General features: G+C 43.8%; 1 protein-coding gene across 1 annotated transcript in view; it reads right to left on the reverse strand.

Annotated features, from left to right (window-relative positions):
* The window catches only part of SOX5 (SRY-box transcription factor 5), a 279,452-nt gene that overhangs the window by 39,049 nt on the left and 225,323 nt on the right, over nt 1–15,080 (reverse strand). The gene's annotated exons all lie outside the window — the stretch shown is intronic.

Genomic DNA, 15,080 nt, shown 5'->3' on the forward strand with positions numbered 1-15,080 from the left:
TTAAAGGTATGCTTGGTCCTTTGAAAGGTAAAATGCTATAGGTTAACACAAAATGCTCATTAACATGGCAGGAAAAGTGAAAGAGGGGGAAAAGGAAGGGATTTGGCCACAGCCAGGCAGGGACAGCAGCAGAGCTTCAGACAGACCCAGGAATTCTGACTCTCAGTCAGCAGCCTTGGAATATCTGGCTGAAATGATGTCTTTGCTAATCTTGCCATCATGCTGTCTCTATTTACTTCCTCCTAGGATAAAAGGTTAATTCATCTCCACGGAGAATAGATATGGGAAAAGAAGGGGATAAAATCTGATTTGGAGAAACACTCTAAACCATTTATTAAAAATGGCACTATTTCAACACCAAGAGCTGAATAAAAGGCTGATATCCCACATGAATAAACCAGTCTAGAGAATGGAAAGGGGGGTGGGGCTGGTGGTGAGGAACCCAGACAATTCATTAGGATTTGATAATCTCACTCCTGTTCACACATTTTAAGGGCAGTGTACTATTAAAACACAGCCACTGAATTACTGTACTGTCCTTTAAACCCGAGTGCTGGATCCCACTGTGGCACACGCTGCAAGCCCAGGTTGCAGGGTTTATTACAAAACCATCAACTGCTCTGGGTATCATCTGACTGGCAATACAAATGTGCTTAAATGACCTGGCTTAAGCACAGCCCAGCCTGCTCTGCTAAAGAGGCTTTTCATGACCTCTGGGAACACATTCACCACGTCTTGCTGCCTATTTAAATGACCTTGACAGTACAAATTACAGCCAAATGAGTCAGAAATAAGAAGCCAGGGAGGGGGGGGCTTCTACAAGATTGCCTCTGCCACCTCAACAGAAACAAAGCCTCATTCCCCCACCCTGGTTCTGTTTCCTGGAGATCTTAATTTCAATAGAAATGCAAAATATGGAGCACTCACTGGCATGTCTGGGGCAGAAGACAATGATGCTATTGTTGCCCACTGAACAATGCAGCCACTCAGTGGCTTATCCAGACTCCTGCTTATCCAAAAATGTCTAACCAATATAAGGAACCGAGCTACAACAGCAGAGATGCAAAGAAAACCCTCTGGAATCAGTTTCCCTTAGGAATACAGCTGTCCACACACTCACACAAAGACACTGGCTGGCAGCTTCCTTCACCTCCCCTGCTCCTGGAGCCACTCATGGTGGAACTATCAGGAGTGATAATAAGGAGCCAAGGGGTAAAGGCAGTTGTGAACCATGTTGTATAAATGAATCATGCTGCTGATATTATCCTCGCTGATGAAATAATTGTATTAAATTAAGCAGGGATGTTCACATGACAGGATGGGTGAATTAGATAATGCTCATCTGCAGCTGTACCTCCTCCTGCCACATTCTCAAGTTTTGATTAAGAATAATGTGTCCCTTCCTGCAAAGGTGGAAATTTCTCTAACTATGTAGAAAAACACATACGAGACATAAAGCCAGGTATCTTGGTTATGAGACTGTAATAAACACAGCAGAATTATTCTTCAGGTTCAGAGAAGTCCCTTCATCGTATGCTTGCCCACAAGTTTCAGTAGCAATAGTAGAACCAGACTCTGGTTAGAAAGGAAAAGGCACTGAAGAGAAGGATGAGGGCAGGTATGAGGAAAAACAGTGTTCCTTCCTTCTGGTTCTGCACAGACCTTTACTTCTGTGATGGTGCAGAAAGATCTCTGCCTGGATTTTTTTCTATATCCAGAGCAGCATTTTTAATTTATTTATTTTTTTTATTGGTGTTCCTTTGCTGAATATCTTTTCCTGCATGAGTTTCTCTCAGGAGGCAAGTACTTTCTGGACTCAGGGCATGTTATCCAACCCAAGTTAATACTTTACTGACACTGCCCAAATACTCTTATTCATGGGGCTCAAAACAAAGGGGGAAGCTGAGCTGCCTTACACTAGTGACAAATACTCTTTCTGTTCTCTGCTCTGCATATAGGGAACCACTCAATGAATAAATTACTCCCCAAGGGTGATTTACACACTGGGAGGATTGCTGCACAGCTTCCACCCTTGTTCATGGAGAGAAGTGGTGCAGGAGCACAGCAAGGGAATCTGCTCTGTAGCACCTGGGACAGAGAGGACATCTCCCCCAGTGTTCTTCTGCAACACCAGGGACTCTCAGGGAGGACATCCTGGGACTTCTTCCTCTCAGAGAGATCCCTAACATCCTCCCCTTTCCTTTTTCTCTACAGGAGTGGAGTTGCCAGGAAAGAAGTCAGACACCATAAATTGCTGCCCTGCAAAGCCCAAGCTCTGGTTTTGCCTGCTCTGCACACTGTCACACTGAAAAGCAGAGGGCTGCTGGCTGGTTTGTGTTTAGCAAAGCTGGATGCAGAATTCCCCAACAGATACAGGAAGGACAGAGAGCAGCATGCAGAGTGAGCTGTTCATGAGATGGCAGACTCCTTCCCTCCAGTCCACACCTTTGTGTGTGTGACACACAGAACTCACTCTACAGCACCTGTCCTGTCAGGCACAGAACACAGAGGCTGAAATAACAGAGAGAAACCACAAAACTCCGGGATCCCTTTAGTCCTGCTGCTACCCTGCCATGAAGAGTGGGATGTTTCAGCTGCAGGGCAGCCCAAAAGCAGTAGTGTTTAGGGAGAGAACTGCAGTACTGCTCTCCAAAGTCTGAGTCCAGGGATGTCCTGGGACAAAGGATGTCCTCATCTGCTCACACCTCTGCACACAGAACCAGCTCTTTAAAGGTCTCCAGGGAACACTGCACTGGGACCTTGCCCTCTGGGGTCCCGTGGCTGCTTGGCCAAGAGAACACAGCAGGACATGCAGCTGAGCAGAATGAACAGCCTGCTACGTGTTTACTGAAAATGCATTTGTTTAGTTTCACAAATCTTCAGAGACAAATCCTCCAAAGCACACTTGCAGCTCCTGGCTGGCTTTGGACTGTCAAAATGCCCAAGCATCCTTGTGAACTCTGCTGGTAATCTCCACAGACAAATAGCACAATGTGTTTGAGGAAAGCAGCCAGTAGGAGATTTCCAGGCTCATTTTCCTTGAACATGAGTTTTCAGTCCCCACCAACCTCTAGGGAAACCAGATGAGTTATAGATGCTTATCCCAATGCAGACCCAAATTTCAGCATTTGTTTTCATCCACACAGAAGTAAATTACTTAGTCCTATCACCATTATTCTTCTAATTGGGCATTTGCTCTTCTGTTGGAGTGGAAACAGCAGAAGTGAGAGTTGCTCACCACCTTGCTGAGAGGACCCAGGAAGAGCATTTTTAGTCCAGCACGAAAATAAACTGCAGGAACAAAGAGCTTTTAGCCTTTACTTGCACCTCATAGAGAAAAACCTCCTTCCCATCTGCATCTCTAAGTGAGTGAAAATTTAACTCAGCAGCCTCATATATAGAAAAGCCCCAGTGAAGCTGAGCAAACCTTGCCAGGCTGGTCCTGACATGAGAAGGGTCCATGTTGAGTAGGGATAAAACAGGAGCCAGGGCAGAAAGACTATTCACTTGGGATTCTCCTCGTCTGTGCTTCATGCCAAACCTGGGCCCTGCTGTTGGCTTTTTTTGCATCTATTGTTCAGCTGAATTTCTCACAGCACTGCTCCACCTATTTATAATGTTATTATAAATAATGTTATTTATTAATAACATTAATAATTATAATAATGTTATTATGTATATGGTTATTTATTCATGAAGTGCTCAGGTCAGAGGCTAAGCAGGAGGAGTGATTTAGGCACAGATCAGCAGGGACTGATGCAGGCACTGCAAATCTGCAGGGGAAGATGACAACTGATTTTTCACAATTTTCACCATGAAAATCACTTCACATGCAGTAAAAATCATTAGAGAGGATCACAACATTGTGGGGCAAAGGAAGGGAAAGGATTCTTCCTCTGAAGACTGCTTCTCCCAAACTGTCCCCACTGAAATATATGGGACCAATAAAGTGCAGGAGGGGAAAAAAAAAATCACTTCTCCAGTGTACCGTAGGAAATATTAATTAATTAGAGCTCGTAATTACTCTGACAGCTTTTTCCTTATTTTCCAGCTGGGAAGAATAAGGCACAAAGTGGCTGAATGATTTGCCTAATCTCACACAGTGAGTAAAAGCTGAGTCACGAGGAAGAGCAGAGCCACTCTTCCTCAGAGCAGTGTTTGGGAGTTCCTCTGATACTGCACTGAACCTTCTAAAATGTCCAGCTGCTTCAAAACGAGTTCCAAGGAAAGCAGACAGAGGTCAGACAGTTTGATCTGTGGTTATCTGTTCCTGAAATTGTGCTGGGTGGAAACCGTAGTGGTCAGTGCCCTGGTTAATTTTGGTTTTTTAAATCCTTTCTGCATAATTCTGAACGTGTGGAGTTGTGTCCCTATTGATGCCCTCTTCCACCCATAACAAAGCTGTTTAGAAATGGAAATAGACATTGGACTGGATTCTGTTGCTGCCTAAACTGAACCTGGAGCCACCACCTTGCAAGGAATAATCCCCATAAACATTAGGCAGAATGAGCAGCAATAAAAACAACAAACCTGCAAGGATGGGGGAAGACTTGGAAGGAAATAAAACAAGGACCTGCAAAGCCAAACAGCATTACAAACTGGTACATTTTAAATGAACAACAAGAAAACAGAAGCCACAGTGATCAAAGCCTCCCACCTCCTCTCTGTGGTGGATGACACCTTCGCTGGGAGCACACCACCACCTCTAACCCCACACCTGCAAAAGGAATTAATTTCAAAAAGAATACACACCAAAGAGAACCATATCAAAACAAATTAGCAACAGACCCCTCATCCTGCTGTGGTCGGGCAGGAGAGGCAGGGATGCTCACAGTTGCTAAGATTCAGGTGGAAAAAAGACAAAACAAAACCAGTCCTCCCCCACCCCTCAAAAAAAAAACCAACCAAACAAAACAAACCCAAAAAAACCAAAACAAAAAAACCCCAGCTGTTGAAAACTTTAGAAGAAACAAGTCCAAAGACCTTGAAAGAAAAGAGATTTCAAACAGCTTGGACAACTGGCAGGGGGCTAAGAAATTCCTTTTCAAAAAACACCTGTGTTTTCTGTGACTTTGGATATCTCTATGCAGCCTAGGCAGATTTCTCACTAGGAGAGGCAGCAAGTACAGCCCCAGGAATATGCAGTGCAAGGATAATGTACACTGCATTTATGTACAGATACAACTGCTACAAAAATGGCAAAATCTGCTTTGCTACTGTAGCCATGACCTGCTTGACAATTTGGTTTTCCAGCTAATAGCTTGTCAAAGGAAAGCTATCAATACAAAGCTCCTCTGTCTTTAATGTTTGCATGCCATTGAAAACATCCCAGATCACTAAAATCAAAATGAATTTGCACTTGATCCTGCTGGATATCTTTATGTCTCACCTCCTTTTAGCAGCAAGATGAAATCTAACCAGCAGCTGCAGAAACTGGAGGGAGCTGAAGGTACTCTAGGGAATGCTGAAAGCCAACACACAATTCGGTAAATACTGCACTCAGAGAAGGATTTGTTTAATTCTTGTACCCCATCCATGATCCCATATGTGGGGTCAACTACTTGAGAGAACGTCTCCTGGGAATGGCTGGAATTGTTGCAGCCAGGCCTTTTTTCATTTGCTGATCCCTCAGGTCATCCCAAAGACACTCAGGTACAGCTCCTGACTTTACAATAAACTTTCTCTGTGAATTTGAGTGAGCCACTCCTTACCTAACCTTCTGTGCACAGCCACTTACATCCCTGTGAAGTTACCATAAAATGGCACCAAATATAAATCCTAGTGTTCTGCACAAGAGCACATGGCTCAGAAGGCAAAGGGGCACCCCTTTGTCTCAACTCTCCCACAAAACTGGGGACAAGACAACCTTCCACCCATGAAAAGGGTTTATTCCATGCTGGGCAAACATCAGACTTGTCTGTGAAACTGCATGGCAACAGCAACATTTGCAGCCCTTTAAGTTTGGGAACTACTCTTGATGCTATATACTTAATTCTCTCTCTCTCTTCCTCTTCCTATCTATATCTATATATCTATATCTATATCTATCTATCCATATTTATATCTATATCTATCTATATTTATATCTATATCATCTACATCTCAATATCTATCTATATCTAATAATCTATATCTATATATATTGACCCTACCTGTGTTTATTGTATTTGCTGCTGAATGCAGAAGAGTGCTGAAGAAGTATTCAGCCCCCCTTGGTGCACAAGGCTTCAGATCCCGTTCCTGCTTCACACCAGCAGAAATGAAATCACCATCAGGACCAGAACTGGGGCCAAATTGCTGGCAGGCACAATGAACCACTAATTGCTGGATTCATTAGTAAGACTCATAGTTTGTCCCCATGAGATGCTGAATACTTTCAGCTCCTTTTAAAACCTTGCATCTTAGAAATTAAAATTAACAACAGCAAACTAGTATTTTTGTTACACTGTAGAAACTCAGCAGGAATTTGAAGTCAGATCACAGGAAAGCTAAAATTCCATTATGTCAAATTAGGCAGATTTTTATCTACCCCTTCCCTGTGATTTCTGGGGAACATGCATGCAACCACACACAATAGCTACTCCATGCTGCTCCTCAAGCCTAAACAATTGGTTAAAATAGTTTTTGTAATGCTGACAACTGCCTCACAAAATACCTTTAAAATCCCCCAGCACCACACTATTAAGACCAACCTATTCTTTTCAGGCATAAAACAAATGTCTATTTAAGAACACATCCAAATGCATTTCCATCACTCAGCCAGAGCACTTCTACCTCCCAGAAGCTGACACTGTCAGAGATGGAAAGGGAGACAGGCAGAGGGAAGGGACCTCCAGTGCACCTACTGGCTCCACTGAAGGCAGAGAATCCAGCTCTGGCTCATCTCCAGGAGGTTCAGCTGTGTCAAAGGTTACCCACGAGCCATTTCTTGATGATTCAGAGCTGATGTCTACAGATCTCCTTTTATTTTAATGATGACTTCAATGCAGATGTTGAGACATTCTTTGTCCACACAGAAGTGTACGAGAGGGAAGTTGACATCTTAAAAAAAGAATTCTAAGAGACTGATTTGCTTTTTCTGAACAGGGCCAGCTCTGGGCAGTTTTCATATCTTATCCAGAAGAAAAAAAAAAAAAAAAAGGAAAAAAAAAAGCCCCCTTCACCCTTTTCTCCTATGCTAAAGCTGCAGTGTTTCTGTGACTTATTCTGGGCACAAATCCTAGAGCACTGACTCAATGTGTATGTCACCAGTTAATTACCATCAAGACAAGACACTGGGGCACTTGGAAAGCACAAGATAATTTTATCTCCTTTATACCAGTAATAACACATATTTACACAGCATTATCTGCTCTGCCTGAGCCCAGAGGGGTTCACAAAGTGAGTCCCAAAGATGCCATCATGGGAATCCTTCCAGCCTGCACTGAACCATCCCCATTTGGGGTGAGGAGCATCAGCACAGGAAAGGCAGGAGCAGGACACACCACATTTGAGATTTCACATGTCCCACTGCTGAGAGCTGTGCAAATGTGAGATTTTTAACCTCAGCATTATCTGTGTGTCAGTGTGCACAAGGTCTCTGTGTGTGTGCATGTGCTGAGTTTTCCTCACCCCAAACTTGGTCTGTGCCTTTACAGAAAATGTTGAAGGTACAGACTATCCACTCATTTATACAAATGAGATATAATTTATACAAATGAAAAGTAATAAACAAATAGAGATAAATTAATTAATTTCAAGGTTTTAATTGCAGACTCTATTTCCTGTGGATATCTGACACTAGGAGGAGAGTACCCAGAAAAGGAAAGAAGATCATTTCAGAGAAGACCAAGAGTATTGGATTTAAGCACAAAAAGGGGTCACTCTGATCTGCAAGCAAAGCAGAAAAAAGCCAAGAGTTTAGATTAGCAGAGCTCAAGATTGACTGAGGCAACCAACAAGCTCAATTCAAAATATATTAACTTACAGCTGTAACCTGGAGCCTATACAGCTCCTAGCATGGCTAAAGATAAAAATAATCAGTGACCTGGAATGACTGCTCTCCCTGAGAGAGCCACCTTTGCAAAGAAGGACATTCACAAGGACCCACACAACAAAAATGCTCTCCAGCATTGCTACATACATATGTTTTCTCCTAATTGTACACTGAATTAAAGCTGCTTTAGTTATGAAATACCTCAAACTTATGAAATACCTCAAAAATTAAAATACTTTTGTAACATCACGACTCTAAATTGAAAATCTCTCTCTGTGCTGCTCCCACCAGAGACGTGGTTTTCCCCTCCAAGGTACTCAGAAATCTTTTATCAAACAATTTTTTCCTAATTTTTTTTTTGTTTTTTTGTTTAACCAGTTCTGGCAATAGCTTATCTTTGCTTTACAAGCAGCAAGGAAAAATGTAGCAAACAGAAACTGAACTCATTCATTAGCACAAAACATACACATTGGAATCCACACTGACAGCATTAATGGATGAGGACACGTGAGCAAGAGTGAAGTTTTAAACCAGTTTTCATATGGTAGATCCTGTCTCAGCAGCTCGTCTGCCTCTGATGTTCTTTGGATACTCCCTGGATTTTCTCTTTGGATACTACTGAGACACTTTTCCTGGGAGATTCTACACTAGAAAGTCTAATTCTGCTGTGAGGTATTTATGTCTTAGCAGAATTGTCAAGATGAAATCTTCTATCATTTGAGACTCAAAATTAATCCCACTTTAATAAAAAGTAACTCACAGATTATTTTCTTAGCTGCTTTCTAAGCCTTTGAGATATATTTATACCAATCTCTAAGTTTCAGGCATGACAACATGAAGATTTTTGTTTAAATGAGATTCTTACATACTCACAAGACTTCAGCACCTTGGACCTTAAGGAAGCTCCATTATAAAACCAAAACATGTAGCCACACTGCTTTGAAAAATATGTGTACATGCTTTCCACACAATGTCTCTGAATCCCTCTTTTGCAACAGCTCATTTTACACTGAACAATTCAAACTGCCTTCTGTACAGCACATGTGTAGTTCTGAGAAACCTGAGTGAAAAGTTGCCAAGCACTTCATGTAAATCTAAAGTTAATACTAATCCAAAAGAAACTGTCTTGTTGAATTTGAGAAGAAAACTGATTTTTCCACTCTGCTGCTAAATTTTGCTTCTTTTCAGATATCCACAGCTACCAGGGATTAGAGATTAAAATGTTTCAGATTAAAATATTTTTGGAGCTCCCTTGTTAGGTGATTATCATTCAGGAATCCTTCCTGCACGACGCATTTCCCTGCTGCTTCCTTCGAGCTGCATTCTGTCAGAGCATGTCAGGAGGAGCTAATTTCAAATCCAGCATGCAGTGAGGATACAAACCCTTGTGCAGACAAAACAAGCAGTTTCTGTCAGACTGATCACACTGGGACTTCATTCCACCACCTCAGAAATTCCCTTCCTGTGTTGAAAAGGAGTTGTACATTTGATAAAAGGTGGCTCTGCTGCTGCCACTACACACAGCTGCCAACACAGCCTTTGTACTTTTCTTTTGGCTATTGGCACACACAGGGAAATGCTCAAACACTTGGTCTGGAGCTGCAAAAGGGAAGATTTAATTCCCTTTCAAGATTTAATTTCCCAGGACCTGAAGTACCTGGTTCCTCTCTGGAGTTATCTGGGAGAGTGAGAGTTCTCTGCTTGGTGCCAAGCTCCCCCTTTAATCCACGAGACAGGGACATTGCTGCACTGCCATCACCTGTGCTCCTGGATAAACACATCCCTGGATTCAGAGACTCTTAACAGCCCAGAGTATGAAAACCAAATCTCTGGAATAAAGGATGGCTAAAAAATCTCTGGAATAAAGGATGACCTCTAACAAGAATTTCACATTCTGAAGGAAACGATACATTAATCTGATATTGGCATAACTCCCTGGTTTGTTATCTGTATTTGACTTAGAGCTAATATTGGCTCCCCATCTTTTCAGGGCTGCTGCACTCAGCAGCCCACAGTGAAGAAGGAACTTCATGTATTTCTCCTCATGGCTGGTTCCCCTTCTTCAGCATAAAGACCTTCTGCTAAATATATTTTAACTCTCCCCACAGACCAAGGCCACCCAAAATGCAAGGAGTATCAGCAAAAACCACTGCAACCAGAAAAAACCAATTTTTTTCTCTGTTGCATTATGCAGCTCCAGATTGCACGCTCTCCTAAAGCCCTTTAATGCTATTTTTAGGACTTTGTGGACAACTGGCACCATCAGCTCAACAGCTCTCTCAGTAGCATTAAAACCCCTTGACTCTGTGACACTGTTTTCTTATTTGGGACCAATCCAGTCTCCTCTTGCTCTTTCCCATTTCTTAGTTCCAACTGACAGAAGAAGGGCAGTTCTGTCAGGAAAGCTTCTGAGAATTAATGCTCAGGTATTTCTGAGTAACCTGAATGGGGGTCACTGACACAAAACTGATCAGAGCTACTACCTGCTGCCCTCCCCACCAATTTTATTTATTTATACCAGGTTCAGAAAGCAAGAACAGCAAAAAACAGCAGAGAAAGGACATGGTGCCTGCTTTTTACCCCTTGCTCTACACCTCTGCTCTCCCTGACTGGTTTCTGAGGACCTCTCTCTCATGAATAAAGCAGTCTTGCTTGATACTTGTGCATCTCACTTCTGCTTTGCTATCAGAGATTTTGTAAGGTTTTTTCCCCTTCCTGTTGTATTTTCTTCTGAGTTTTCACTGTAAGGAGTGCCAGCTGAGCCTGACAAGGGTTAATTGCCTGGCAGCTCTGCTGGTGAGGCCACGGGATCAGGGAAGAGGAGCTGTGGACAGCTCATCCTAGGAGCCCCTCCACATATCTATTTATTTTTAGGAAAGTAAGGAGGGCTGTTAGGCAGCAGAATGCTGTGCAAGGCCCTGCTGCTGCCGTTTAGATGCTGCTATTAATATTGCTTGTATTGTTTGGAGCCCATTTGCTATTTTAGAAAAGCACCTTAAGAAGTTCCATTAATACTCATCATTTCCCTGTGCTCCAGCAAATGGTTTAAAAAGTCATTGTTTATATGCCTGCATGTCATATACAGGCAGGAGAGCAAGGAAGAGGAAAACAACTTCAAAGATTCTGTCACCAGCTCCCCATTTTACTATTTAGGATCAAAAGCATGGGCAGCAAAGGAGAGAGGCTCCCAGGTAAAGAGATTATTAACTACAAGATGGGCAGGGAGCCTGAAGAAAAGAGCACAGCACAGACGAGCTTACAGCTCCCTGCTCATCACTGCCTCTGCACTGTAAACTTTCCCTTGATTATCTTACAGCTATTTCTGACCTGTTTGATGCTCTGGCAAGGGGATTGGGAAATGCAATCACTGGAAATGTTTTGGATGTACTGATGTATAATATTCTAGTGCTAATTGTTATTCCGGTGCTGAAAAGATTAATAGATTAATTTAGCAAGGATTTATTTTTTTAAATCAGTGGCATATGAAGAATTGTGTCCAGCCTGGAAACTCTCAAAAATAGAAGAGCTTGCAAATGCTGGAGATAAAAGTTGTGTAAATATAGCCCAGTGTTTCATCAGGGATGCTGTGTCTTGCATCACTTCAGTGAGAACTGCTGTCCTTCGTTCTAAAATACCTCAGTACTCTGCTGAAAATGAGGATGCCTGAATTTCCTGTTGCTTGGCATTCAGGCATTCAGCAGCTCTGAGCTCTCCAGCCACTGAACAGGACAAGGACTGCCATCAGTACACGGGGCCCAATTGTGCTGTGGGTTACTTCTAGACAGGTTCCTCTTCTCTGCTCTTCAGGGATAAGAATTTGTCCCCCTCCAACACAATCACCTGTACACAGGCATTTTATCAATTTACATTAGATGCTTTCCATTAGCATGTTCAAAAATAGCAGCTCTGAGGGCACAAGGAGTCTGTATGTCCACTTTTCACCAGGCTCCTCCACACTCAGTCATGTGGCAAGTGAGTGATGCACATAATGGGGACTAATGTTTGCCCAAGATCTCTCCAGGATAAAATTCCACATTCTGCACCATCATATGAAAGGGAGAGATGAGAGGAAGGGAGACAAATGCACCCAACTTAACAGGGTTGCTTAGAGTGGCCATTGAAAATGAAGTTCAAGTCAACAATTTGCCTGGAGTAGAATCAGAAATATCATGGAGATGATACAGATTTTACTGTTTTAGGGCCTTTTTTCTTATTTCCTTCAGACAAGAAAATAAGGAAAAGGAATTTCCTTTTCTTTTTTTCCACTATATTTTCATAAAAAAATATTTCCTACCAAAACTAGGTAGTCTCATCATCAGTTATGGCTGGGACAGGAAAATCCACAACCAGCTCCCCACAGAAGGAGTTCTTCTGGAGAGAACCAGAACCTTCTGGGCCACCTCCAGGCCCATCTGCACAAGCACCAGAACTTTCAAAGGCCATTGAATTGCTGCCCATAGGCGACACAAAGGAAATTCCATCCAAAGTGTTCACTTTGGTGATCAGATAATGTGATCAGATAATGTGAAACTAAAGCACCCTCTTCAGTTAAAGACTCAGATCGATATTTCTCTGAATATTGCAGCTGAGGAGAATCTGACTGTGTGTATCCAGCTGCTCAGTCCTGCTCCTGCCTTGTCTGAAACACATTTCCCTTCCTTGTCACAACTCCCAGGTGCTACTGCAGAGCATCACTGCCAGAATATATAGAATAGAACAAAAAATTGATTTGGACAATCTGTGTGCTCTTGTCATTGATGGAGACACAAGTGGGAGTAGGGTTAGGGCTGAGGCCACAGCAAGGTTAAAAGAAAAGTGCCCAGGAATTCTCTCCTGTCACATTTCACACTGAATTGCTGCTGTTTTACAGCAGATGCTACAGACAATACACTGTGCTCCACTAAACAGGGGGAATGTTTAGCTGCATTTACAAGCTGCACTGACACCTCACTCCAGAACTACTGCACTTGAAAGGCTCCATGGAAAGGGCCAAAATATTGCAGTGTGCAGGCACTAGATGCTGTATTTATCCATGCCACATAAAAAGCCAGACACAAAGGCAGGAATGAACAGGGCCCTGACCATTTACAGGTGGGGGTGAAGCTGCTGTGCTCAGGCAGGTATGAACACCTGATCTGCAGGCACTGAGAAGTGGAGCTGCTGTCCTTGTGCAGGATACAAAGCACCTGATCTGAGGGCACTGAGGGCTGGAGCTATCAGGCGGGAGCCCTGGTGGCATGGCACAGGTCACAGCTCAGACAAACACAGTGCCTATAACACTGCTCTATTTTATCTTGTGCTTGGCCCTGTACAAGCAAGAGGCTTGAAATGACCCCTGGGAGGGGCTGGGAAGTTGTTCTGCCTGGTCCTTACCTGCACCTCTGCCTGCCCTCCCCACCTGGGAGCAGGGCAGCACGGGGGCACCGGCACCATCACGGGCAGGCTTTGGAAATCCAGCCCAGCGTGGCAAAGCCCAGAGCTACCTGCCTTTCAGGGCACGAGGAGGAGGAGGCTGGGATGTGGATGGTGTGATCAGCACACCGGCTGCCTCTGAGCACTCCAGAAGAAGCTGTGCTGAAACCCATTTCCGCAAGACGCGCGCGCCTCTCCTTGGACGGCCTCCACAGCTCTGCTCCTTCCCTCAGCTCTGCTGGCAGGCTCTCCTCCTTGGAAGAGTGCACAGCCCCAGCTCGGGCTCCTCACCAAGGCTGCCAGAATGTGTGCAGCACGCAGAATGGCAGCCCCTCTCGTGGCTCCCCGAAAGGCAGAGCCTGGAGAGGGATGGGGCTCTCCAGGTCACAGCTGCTGCAAGGAGAGCAGGGCCAGCCTGTGCTCAAACACTGCTGGGGCCACTGATAAAAGCCCTGCCAGGACAGGAGTTGCCAAGGTCTTAGAGGAGTTTCAGGGATGTTTTCAAGTCTTACTAGATTTAAAGGATGATCCTTGGCAAACTCCCCCTGATGCTTCTCAGCATTTCTAGAGCCAACAGTTGTTCCATCTGCTGCTGAGGCTGACTTTGAAGAATCCTTGCAAAGAGCAGCACACTAACTTTAACACTACACGAGAGGAGAAAATGCCACAGCTTTTCAGAAGTGACCTAGATGTTTGCCAGTAGCTTGACACACTCTCAGGTGAGGCTGTCTCCTTGTCTCCAAACACTCGAGGGTATTACCAAAGCTGTGCCAGTGTAAACTGTGGGCTGAAAACAGAGATTCAGTAAACAGCATCTACTGAAAGCTATTCCAAGGCATTAACTATTCCTCTGATGTACAATAAGAGTGAGAAAGATCACCACAAACTAACTTCAGGAACCAAATAGCTTATGGGGATTTAAAAAAAATAAATCAAAAAAAGTCTATGAAACTCAAGACATATTCCCTGACGACAGTTAGAAAAAAATTACATATAAAAAATCAGCAAAGAAAATAAACTTTTGGAGCTGTTGAACACAAACAAGCTTTGAAAAAGCAAAGAAAGGTCCACACAGACACCAAGGAAGGTGTTTAGCTCCAACACATAAGCCTCAGTTTCTGCCATTGTGATGGATTTGTCAATGTGTTTTCTGAGCCAGGCCGCTGCACTATTGTGTAAGCCTTATTCTAATTGCTGTGGGCTCCAGAAAGGTTTCTTTACCGTTTAGTATGATAAATAACTGTGCTCCTAGGCTGGGTTCAGAGCTCAGAGCAGCACTGGCCCAGCAGCCCAGGCAGGTCAGGTGCCCTGAGTGCAGCTCCCACCTCGCTGCTGCTGAGGACAGACAGAGGGATGTGTCTGTCACACACCATTACCATTAGAACAGAGCCTTGTTCTTTTATCCCAGCTGAACTCCCGGCTCTCTCAGCAGGACTGCTAAGTGAAATCAATGTCTGGGATTTCCAGGCTGAGCTGGGAGGTCACAGCCACTCTATCATTTCTCAGCATTATCCCCTCTCCTTCCCTCGCGCTCTCTCCCAGCCTCCAACTGGCACACAGCAGATTGAAAACAGCATGCAGCACAGGACTTACTCTGCACAATTCTACAGCCTTTTGGAGCCCCCTTCCTTTCCTTCTGGCCCACTTTTTTAGCTTATTTTCGCCCCCCCCCCCCCCGCCTTTGAAAAATAAG

The sequence above is a fragment of the Molothrus aeneus genome, chromosome 5 (assembly GCF_037042795.1).
Source record: "Molothrus aeneus isolate 106 chromosome 5, BPBGC_Maene_1.0, whole genome shotgun sequence".
In the NCBI taxonomy this organism is placed as follows: domain Eukaryota; kingdom Metazoa; phylum Chordata; class Aves; order Passeriformes; family Icteridae; genus Molothrus; species Molothrus aeneus.